Genomic DNA, 11,586 nt, shown 5'->3' on the forward strand with positions numbered 1-11,586 from the left:
CACCTTTGCAATTTAGAAAAGATTTTGACTTTCTGGCTAGTATAAGAAAAAATGGAGAATTTTAAAATGTAGGAAGAAAAATTGCCAGCTACACTTATTAGTTATACATTTGGCCTGTGGTGCTAGACATTTGAAATAACTTGATATTAAAAGTAATAGTGCAGACCAGTGTCTCTTGTGCTGTGATTGAAGACCGCGTCTTTAGCTTTTGAAGATAAACCCTTTGCAAGTTTAGTTTTTGAAGATAAACCCTACTGACATGCCCAAATGCCTTTTGCTTTCCTAGTGGTTTCTAAAAATTGTCTCCTTTTTCAAGGGGGAAAAGGGAGAAAGGATTGGGCTCTTTGATTTGGGGTGGGAGTGTGAAAGGGAGATTGTTTTAAAATCGAAATAAAATGTCATTACATAGTCTCCATTTGTGGATTTCTGTTCCTGGAGGAAAAATGAGAGGTATTGGTGGAAAGTATTTTGGATGGCAACTTGGTGATATTAATCAGGAAAGAGAGTCTGGCTGTTTCCTGAAGACTGGATTCTCACACTAGGTGCTAATACAAACATGCAAAAGACACTACATAGTTAAAGAGAATTTTAAATCCTTTTGTTTTCAGGTATTCAGCTTCTGGTTATTACTGTGCTAGTCCCGTTTCACTACTTAGGCAATCACCAATAGTAATTCTGGGTAATTCTGGGTAATTCCCTGCATAGTTTTTATGAAAAGTAACATAAAAAAAAAAATCCAAATTGTTTTTCCCCCGTTATATAACCAGAAAGAAAGCCAAGACTGACATCAGGGCGTTTTCTCTTCTTTGTAGGTCATTTTAAGGCAGAAATTCAAGCACCTTGGAGCAATCACTGGTTTTGAAGAGACTGCTTCTATCATTTATGGTGGTACGGTAATATTATATGGGAAAATGTGAAATTGTGAGAGGAGTGGAGATCAGAATAAAGCCAAATCGCTACAGGGTTTGAGCAGCAACTGGCTGTAAAATTAATATGGAGCAACAGTTGGATGTTGCAAGGTTCAGCATTAATCCAGTGCCTGGTAGAAAAATAATTTATCTAAATTTCTTTTTCACAGTGATTGTGCTGTGCGAGCTATTAAACAAAACAAAATAAAAAAGCAAGCCTCCTTCAAGTCCATAGAATATATTTGACGATACTGACGTCTTCATGAAACTTGGATGGTCCTGCATGTATGAGAATAGGGATTATAGCTCCATTCCAAATCCATTTACAGTAGAACTTCAAATTGGGGAGGAAAGTTGCCTTTTTATCAAAATTATTTTTATTGAGAGAAGCAGAACTGCGTGTTACATATACATGTCTTCTTGCATAGTGTACATTCTGATACAGTTAATTCAGCCAATTTTCTGGTATTATTCTCAAGATCTGTGCCATGGATATTAGAGTCCTCCATATGGGTACATTTTTCCTCCGATTTTTTCCATTTCTTCCTCTGGTAATAACTGTATAAAATCAAGCATTTTAGTTGAAATTTAGGATCATTAAGGTTGTTCTGGAGGATCTGATGCTCTCCCACATTTTGCTATTTAGTTATTTTATTGTAAAAAGAGTTGCATCTAGCTGTTTTATCTTCATTTCTTTTTTAGCTTAAGCAGAGATAGAGATTAAAACTATTTTAAAAACTCCTCTATTCTTTTTGCATCCAATTTATGCATAAATGAATATTTCAGTTTATTACAAGAGCTGTTGATTTCCAGCAAGCCTTCAACTCTGAATGTAAAATCTGGGGGATGGAGCAGGCTGTTTTTTCAAAATGCATGCACATGTGCTGTGTTTAGTTTTGGGAAGAATAACAGTGAATAGTTTGAATGTAATTTTTCCTGGAATATCAAGTTAGCATCTATTGCTTTGGTATTGAAAAGATTGCTGATTATGATGCCAAAAGACTGTCTTGCTGGGTAGTTTGAAATAATTTCTCAGAGATGGAAGGGGATTCTGTCCCTACTGGAAAATCATACCTGACAAGACTTTAGTATCTGCTCCCATTGTCATCAGTAGATTTCTGTCAGTGATTCATGGGATTCTTCATGGGAAGAAAAATTTGGTCCATCAACAATACTGGCAGACAGCAGACAGTTAAACTTGATTTTTCCAGACTCATTCAAAAAACTCTAGTACCTTTGACATTCTAAAACATAGTTTAGTTGTATTCATGACATTTTTCTGCTGAGATTTTAATGTAAAAGTTTTGTGATTTACTCCGACTTTGGTAAAGCCTTTCATGCTGGAAATAAGGATGATCTTAGTATGCCGGGGTCAGAAGTAATTAGGCTTAAGATTCTGAAGAAATCTACTACCAATTAGCAGTTTGCTACTGCTGTCAAGTAAATATAAGCATATGTAAGCATCATAAGCCCAAAATGATACACTTTAGTGATTCATTTATAATGATATTTTATTCTTTTGATATTTTGGTTCAGTAACACCACTAAATTTGAAGCAGTGACATTTAAGAGTTAATAAAAGTTTTGTGCCATTAAAATGACTAAGTGCAGAATAAAATTTGAGGATCCAAATCTGCAAATTTTTACACAAGCAGTCCTTTGCATCTCCGACTACATATGCTATACTGCACAGTAAAAGTACGATGTAGAAATCAGCGCCAAAGCTGGTTCATGGACTGGAAGCAGACTAGCCTATTTGTGCAACGCTTTGCCAAAGCTAATTTACTTTGCTAAAAAACAGGGTAAATGAGATATAGTGTGCAGCATTAAGCAATGTAGTTAAACTGCTTCCAGTTCCCCAAGCTGGCTCCTTCTGAGCTGCTTTGGCTATCTCTCCGCAGCACTGTGTTGTGCAGCACGGGCATGCCCTGACTAAAATTGATGTGTGTGAAATTTTATTCACGTAAGGAAGGGCTGACGAATCGTACCCATCCTTTCTTCTCCAGAAGTTCTCTCTTCAGATACACGCAGAATGTACAACTAAGCATGTCTTCAAATAACTACAGTATAACTGTCATTGTATTTGACCTCAGAAATGTGATTCTCTGAGTAAACACAGAAAATGTAGGCACTGCAACTGATTATAATTAAAGTGGCTAAGCACAGATCTGTGGTATAAATAGATGTGTTACGGCTGACAGTTAAAGTTTGAGTTCAGCTTACGTGTGAGCCTTTGCATTACTCATGTAAATCAATGATGTTCTCACTTACAAGAGAAACCTCATAATTTACCACTACCCATAAAGTATCCTCTCTGTAATCAATAGTGATTCCTATATGGAATTACTGTGCAGAGCAACCTTTCTTCCATCCATATCCTCAGCGTGATTGCTGTATGGTTTGGCACCACGACAGAAAAATATCCCGTGAGCTCAGTAGTTTTCTGCGTGGAAGGACTTAGCTATCCTAATTTGCTACAAAAATTCCATTCAGTTTAAAGTAAGCAAAACTGGAATTAAATGCTCCAAATGGTGAAGGATTGAGTAGAATCTTCAGAGGGGGAATTTGTTTGCAGTCTCACTGTGTTGAGACTTTACAGTTAAATGCAGCTTAATTTTATTCTATATAGAAGTAGAATACAGTAATTAAAAATACTCGGTGTTGTCTGCCGTGCCAATAACACAGTAAAGGATGATCCGGTGATTTTTTTTTTTCATCTTGACTTTTGATGATAATTAGATATGCTGCACTTGTGACTGAGAGCAGACCATATTCAAATGAATCTCAATCTTGCGTTGTGATTATGTGAGCACACCTTGATGTACGTACAGCCGTGCTCTGCTCGGCTCTTCAGTCTGCTGAACAGAACTGCTGAGCGCAGGGGTGTTTCTGACCCACCTCCCCCCCGCCAGGAGCCTGGGGGTGCCCGGGTGGGTGCAGGGCTCTGAGGACTCTCCTAGGGCACCTCAGGGAGCCACAGTCTGTCCGATGGGATTCCCATCTATAAAACAGGCTGAAGCTTAAAACAGTAAGGCAGTGACTCTGCAGCATGCGGGAACCCAGGTCCTCCATGGCTCACGACTTTACTAGACAGCCCCACAAGCTCACAGGCAATCACGAAGTAGCCGCAAGCCCGGGATGTGAGCGAGATCCTTCCTGGAAGCAGGCAGCGGTGTCAGGAAGTGGTAGGTGTGTTCAGGGCACCTGGATTGAAGTGACCCCCTCGGGAAACTGCACGCAGATTTGGCTTTTAATAAAGAAGAAGCTTTAATAAAAGAAGCTGTAGCTGGAAGTTCAGAGTTCAGTGTACTCACAGAAACCTAAGCTTTGGCATTTAGGAAACTGACAGGACCAAAGCAACGGAGCCAAGTGAATTCATTTTACAGTCAGTAAAGCAGAGGTTTTCTGAATCGCTTTTGTGGATTTGGATTGCCTGAATTCCACTTTCAGTGCCTTGTGTGCATCCTGAGTGTATGGCTGTGTGTTCCAACAAAAATATAGGCTACATCTCAAATAAACAAAATTTAGAAAATAATTGGTTTTCCATTTTAGTACATGTTTGCGATTACTACAGTAAAAAAAACCTCCTGTAATTTTCTAGTCACCTATGTAACTAACACCTCTGGTGGAACTGAGCGTAACTCTTCTAGTTACATAAACCAGAGACTTCCAAATGTAATCTTTTATAAAGCTGTGATTAACTAATGGGGGAACAGAAGAGTTTTCTCATAAAATATGGTAAACATGCTAAACAAATGGCACTTTAAAAAAAAAAAAGTATTTCTCCTTGGCATTGGATTACAGCATCAAGGAGTGACAAAGTATATTTAAGCTGACAAAGCATTTATACTACAGAAATCTGTGAAGTTATGTGTTTTCCTGTTCTCATTGTTGCATTTCTCATATGAAAGCTACTTTTTTTTCTTTGCCCATCTTGATACAAGGTTAGCTGTGTATTTATATGCTATACATTTTTCATATAGTTTGTGATTTATCAGATAAACCACATCATTACATAAAACATCATGTTTTATTTTGAGAGTAAGCAGAAGAGTAACTCTTCACTTCAAGAAGTACCTTCCCATAAAGTGTCTTATGTGTCTTTTTCAACTTTTAAGAACAGAACAGTGTAGTATTTTTAAAGTGTTATCTTTTTGCTGTACAATGTTAAGACAATGGAAAAATACCCACAGGCTATTGAATCCCTAGCAATTGCTTTGCATATAATCAGTAAAAACATACGTGTACTCACAATATCACTTTATTAGTGGGTTCTTCAGTGACTGTTTGCTCAGTGATACAATAGCATCTCCATTTAAAAAGATTAAAAAAAGCAAGACAGATGAAGAACTGACAAGTGCTAAACAGTAACTTTACTAATTTTCAGATTAATAGAAGTATCTTAAACTCATCAATTGTTCACAAATACTGCATTTGTATTTAGGTTGAAATTTGCCGTTCTCACTTTAGGTACAAGGAAGCACAAGTTTAAGAAGGACAAGCCCCTTCAAGGTGTTCTCCATCCATATAAATTGAACTCTTGAAGATTTATCTTTGTAATCCCTGCCTCTGCTTTTCATGACAGCCTCATTGAGATGCACGGTGCCTGATTTCTCAGTATTCATTGCACAGCAGCGCTTACAGTCACAGCACAGCTCCCTCCCTACAGCTTGCAGCTGCAAGTGCTAAGCTGTTCTACAAATTACGCTCCACCATAGCAAGCACCAAGAAAAACACAATTAACAACCACATGTGCAAAGTGACTAGTATCACGCAGGAAATCTGTGGCAAAGGCAGGGATACGATTCAGTTCCCCAGGGCTGCACTCATGCCTTAATCATGAAAACATGTTCTCTTCTCTACAGTTGTCTGCTTCATTCACTACGTACTTCCAACGGCTGCAACAAAGAAAGTACAGATTCCACAGAGCGCGCTCACTTTTACTACGCAATGATTCATCCTCCAGCGCAGGTCTTTTCTATGCGCTGCAGAACACAGAAGACCCACAGAAAACTCTCTGCTCTCAAAGGAATCGCACGCGAAGGTGCCCTCACCCTCACCGCTCACAGAATCCACCAGAGTCCTTGTCCCTTTGTCTGCCTCTTCTACCACCGGGAGAGTTGGGTGCACGGAAGTGACAGGATTCCTGATCCGATTCCTGCGCTTAATCAGGCCCCAGATTGCAGCAGCAATGAGCGGCAGGATCAGGGAAGACCGTTTTGAACGCCAGTAGCCCCAGGGCTGGAGCACGCCCAGATGTTTCATGGAACGGCTCCGGCAGGCCAGTCACACACAGGTGTTTATAGGCTTGAAGTAAAAATCAGAAATACCAAGAATAATTCATCCACCACTTGGCTCTTCAAACAGAACAGGAACGAGCATGATGTGCAAATCTAAATGGCAGATAACAGCAGCTATTAGCTAACAAGCATGCTCTACGCACGGAGTTGCTTGCGTGATGAACTTTTCCTGGAATGAACTCATTTTAGTATGAACACCGATTATGCATAATGTATTGTCAAAGGCATGTAGCCGAGCAACTGTACAATTCCTTTTTTTTACTAATATCTATCATATTTAGGAACAAAAGGTGCTGCTGGTAACTGCAATAAGTACAAATCCACTTCTTAGAAATGTGATTTGCAGTTTACTTTCTCTTTACACTTCAAAGCTATTTAAAAGCAAAACAGATCTAACCAAATCAAAAGTAGCATTGTGCACTTACATTAAATATATTCCTTTTCACACTAAAATTACTTTCAGGAGCAAAGAGTTGCTATATGTGGAAAATCAAAGGAGAAATGTAAGAAACTCTTCCAAAGAGGTTCACTCCTTTGCACAGCAAAAGCTCTGCTCAGCCTCTCTGTGACCTAGACCACAGCCAGCTCCACAGGATTTATTGGTTATCTTTAATAAAGCGAAATCCAAGCGCCTTTTCTGTTTTGTTACTTCCATTTTAACGCTAGCAGTAGCAGACAGACAAAGTTTAGTTTTAGCCTGGGAGCTAAAAGAAATACTTCTAACGTACGTATGTACTGTTGCAGTCTGACTTATAAACGCTCAGTAGTAAAGTCAGCAGGAATTGAGCACTAAAACTGGAGAAGAGTAAATGGAAAGAGACCCTGCTGTATTTGCAGACTCGTGGTAATAAGGGAAGCACTCCTGACTGCTCTTGGAAACTTGTCATGTAAGTGAGCAAGGGGAGAGGTCAGGCGGTGATGGACTGCTCGTCCAGCCTGAAACAGGGGGCTGCACCGAATCTCAAAAACTGAACACAGTTCTAAGCATGCATTTAACTAAAAACGAATGTTATTAAAACAAATTATACCCGTCATTTATAAATGTAATCTGAAAGTACCGTAGCTCCTGGCTCCTACTCAGCTGATGTCTGGGAGCACGCTGTGTATCATCCACCACAAAGTATCTTCCAGAATCCCCAGCACCCTGGCTTCAGGGACTGCTCTAAATCTCACTAAATTCTGATGATTCTGATGTCATTTTCTAAGCTTAAAATGTTCTTTCAAGTGACATCAATCATGAGTCAACCTGGCCTCTCCTGCCATATATGACAAAAGCTCCTATTTTTAAACTTTCCGACAACTACAGACTGTATAACTTTTTTTTTGCCAAAAATACGTCAGTTTGAATCTCACTATTCCGAGCATATTCTGTTCTTTTGGGATACTTGTCAGCTGGCCTATTTATATCAGGTTTGTAAGAAATTAGATGTTTTTCTAGAAGTAAAATAACAGACTTTGAGAACAGAGCTTCCACCTTGCATTATTAATAGAATTCATGATAATCTGTCGTTATATTGTCAAGAAGCACAGAGACTAATTGCACGGCGCCAACAATTCACTCAGCGTGGCGGTTAAAATGGATAAATGGATAAAAATGATTTGTATTAGTGCCTGCAGTCTCTTGTAAATGTCAAATACTTTCTTGACATTCTAAAACCCAGGCTGTACAGCAAAAGTGGGAGAGTAGCATTTCGTATTAATTTAAAAATGCATAAAACTGATTATCCTCTTCTAGCACTCAGTATTTCACTGTTTTATGAAGACCCTAGATGCTGCTCGTAACTGGCTATACTCTTTCAACTCATCATGTGTCTCATTTTTCTTTCAGCAGAGCAGTACATGTTTTACTTCAGAAAAATAAAAAAAAAATTTACTTCCTGTGTAAGAAGATATTTACAGAGATTCCCCACAACCAGTTCTCCTACTTGGAGAAAGTTGTAAATATTCATCTCCCCTATTTCCCACGCGTGGCAGACTTGCCATTCCCATGAACTAGCTGCTCCTTTTGTGTAAATCTCAATCACACGCGTGTGTCTTTGTGTAGTTCAGTACCGGCACTTTAGCTTTTTACTGTTCACTTTAATCACCTCGCAGGGTTCAAAGAACACCTGGACGTATTCTCCTCTGTTAGGCTTTAAAGCATTCACAGAACGTTCTGATAGAAAGGATTTATATTTCCTTGGTTCAGCCCATTTGTGTACTTACCATACATGTGTTAGGCTCTATTTTTTTTTTACTCTGCTATAGTAGAATGATGTGCAGGTATAAATGAACTGACAAAAGTGTTAATATTTTTCTAAAACAGATCACTTATATTTAGTACAACTGACATTTTACTCATTGTTCTCGTTAGTACCCACATTTATTCCAAAAGAATTGTGAAATGAAATCATCAAAAAGCTACCAGCTGCACAAGTCTTCTGAAACCTCTGTCGTCTGAGTCTGTCTTACACATTACAAAAACATGCAAAAAGGCTTAGAGATAGTTTAAAAAAAAAAAAAAAAGAATAGAAAAGGAATATCCAGGTGGCTTTTTAACTGTGGAATACAATAAAATAGAGTTTGGAAAGTATTACACAGAAATACAATAACGAAAAAACAAGATACGCAGTTTACAAGTTGAAATATATAGTGCTGCGCCTTTACTTGAGCCGAAATCAGTAAAGCAGACAGAGCTCGCTTTGTATGGGTTTACTAACTGCGTGACAGTGCCGAGCTTACAAATGTGTGACTGGCAGCTTACAGGCTGCTGATCAACACTAGAAAACCTTTTAAGGCTTAAGGTTAATTAAGGTTAATAATTCTGAAGCACTGTTTTAGAGATTTCAGTAATAATTGCTTAAAGTGACAGAGATTAATTGCTGCCTCCATTTTGAGAGCACTTGGGAAGTTACTTAAAAGTGTGTGAAAGATTTATCAGGAACACTTTGTAGGTGTAAGAGAAGTGAAACCCTGGATGAACAGCTAAGCAGCAAAGGGCATGCCAGTCCAACACAATCCTACTATTTGCATTAAGTAATTTAGACAGAGTCCATAGATTTATCAGCAATATATATATTTACTATCATGTGCTTGACAGGACTAGATGCATTTGCATTGAAATTCACTCCCAGATAGTAATCTCAGATATTAATCCAAAGATAATAACCAAACAGCTCTTATATGTTTGATTACTCACCGTAATATTTATCATCTTTGCTGATTGCGTCTTATCTCAAAGCCAGACCCTGAGCCCAGAGAAATCATCAACTTGGTTCCAGGGTAAGAGCTGCCAACCCCACTGAGAGGAGTGTTACTGAAGTCAAAGGGACCACACATGAAACGAGGCACTAAAGCTCGACAGTAAAAGTCAGCAAGACCTGGCATTAGATTACAAGGTCTTCAGAGCAAAGGCATTCCTCATTTCCCAGGCACAGAAAGACAAGAGGTAAAACCCTGATACTCTTAAAATCAAAATGAAATTTTTCTACTAACTTCGCTAGCACCAGGTTTTTAGCCGCTGCCATCTTGTCTGTGCCACACCGTTTAACTGCACGAACAATCCCGTGTTTCTAAGGGGTACAGGTGAAACTCACTTGAGGCTAGCTATAGGAAGAGTTCCTACTATCACTCATTTAGGGGCTGAAGTGGTGTCAGCTCTCTGCTGATATTTCATACTTGTCCCATACACATAATACAGAAAGCAGCAGCGGCCGTTAGGAACTCATAGTAAAGCAATCCAGACTAAGCACTTTCCAATAGCGCAAAATGAGGCAATTTACCAGGAAGAGAGGGAGTTGCATTAGCATGAAAAAAATTCTAAGTTATTCGCAAGATGCTAAAAGAGAAGGAAGAATCATCAATCCTGAACGCTGGAACCATGGGGATCCATAAGGATTTTACATGACGCTAGTGAGCCCAAGCCAAGTAACCGCTGCTGTAAGTGGAGCTGTGCAGGGAGCGGAGCAGTAGCCCTGCCTCCCTGCAACGCTCTCGCAGATTTAGAGAGGATCTGGCCTCTTGTGTTTTCCACTTAGATTTTGTGACAGACAAGTTACTGTAGCTGGGAGCCACCCAGGAGTTCCTGCAGAAAATCTGAGCGTGATTGTGTCTCACTGGAGGTGCTTAATGCGGTTGCAAGGACAATAACAAACACCCAGTGTATAAATGCATCACAGTTTGCTGGTAGTTGCAGAGTTAGTATCAGCCACCACCATCCCTCTGGTACAAAGTAGGTGAATGTGAAGGAGGCTCAGGATTAAGATGTACCTGCCTTGTCAATGATACACAGACGCTTCAACCACGCACATCTGAGGACTTCTTGCACTTGAACAGACTCTAAGAGTAGGTGGGTTTTAATACTTTTCAGAAGGTGACTTCTGGAGACCACCAAGTCAAGACCTACGTTCAGACCATGACACTGCAAAGGGAAACCATGGACAGAGTCTGCTACGATGGAGTTAAGAACTGCACGTTGGGAGTGCTTTTCCTGGCACAGAGGGTGACTTAACTGTCTGCTGCTAAATGCCTGTGAGTGAAGGGCACAGGGGTGGAGACTGCTCCTTCTCGTAGTTAAGAGGGAATAAATGACACCTTGCTGCTTAAATTGTCTTCCCATGCAGTTTTCACCCACAGGTTGCTCAGTTTTGCACCACGCTTGCAGGCTTGTAGGTGGTTCAGAGCCCAGCAGTGCCCCAGCCTCTCCATTCCAGCGGTTCTGGCCAGCCTCTCCTTTCTGCTCCACATTGCCCTTGTTAAACTCTTGGCCCCTGACATGCAGAGGCTTTTCGAGAAGACTGGTTAGGAAGAAAGGAAACGAGATTAAACAGAATAGGTCACCTGAGAACAGTTGCAGAGATTTTGTCTTTATTTGCTTGGTCTGGTAGCTTTGGAAGATAGGAACTCCACATCTTTTATGGTTACATTTATATAAAGAATAAAGGCTTTAATTAAGCAACTCCTGCTTTCAAGCAGGCAGTAGGGAAGCCAAAAGAAAACCAGAAGAGTTTGCAGTCAGAGTACTAGTGTCTGATAATCAGAAGCGTCACATAAACTTCTGAAGACTAAAAATGGACCAATAAAGTATTTTTCTCTTTTACTAATATTTATCACAAATAGCATCTCTCATTTCAAACAGCGTGGTGTTACCTGGCGCAGTCTCTACCATGGCAGAGTGGCACCTCCTGCTTTCCTTGGACCGGCTTCCCTGTAGCTCCCCGGCCACGCCACAGCATCCCCCCAGCCCACGTGGCTGGCTGACAGTCACGGAGAGCGTAGTTTCAGAAGCGGGGTACATATGTAGTTGGACTTTTGAAGGGAAAATAGAACTTGATACTTCAGTTCCCACAGGATACCACCACAGAGACTGTTTTCTGTAAAACGAAACCAGTGGAGTGGTG

The sequence above is a fragment of the Balearica regulorum genome, chromosome 2 (assembly GCF_011004875.1).
Source record: "Balearica regulorum gibbericeps isolate bBalReg1 chromosome 2, bBalReg1.pri, whole genome shotgun sequence".
Classification (NCBI taxonomy): domain Eukaryota; kingdom Metazoa; phylum Chordata; class Aves; order Gruiformes; family Gruidae; genus Balearica; species Balearica regulorum.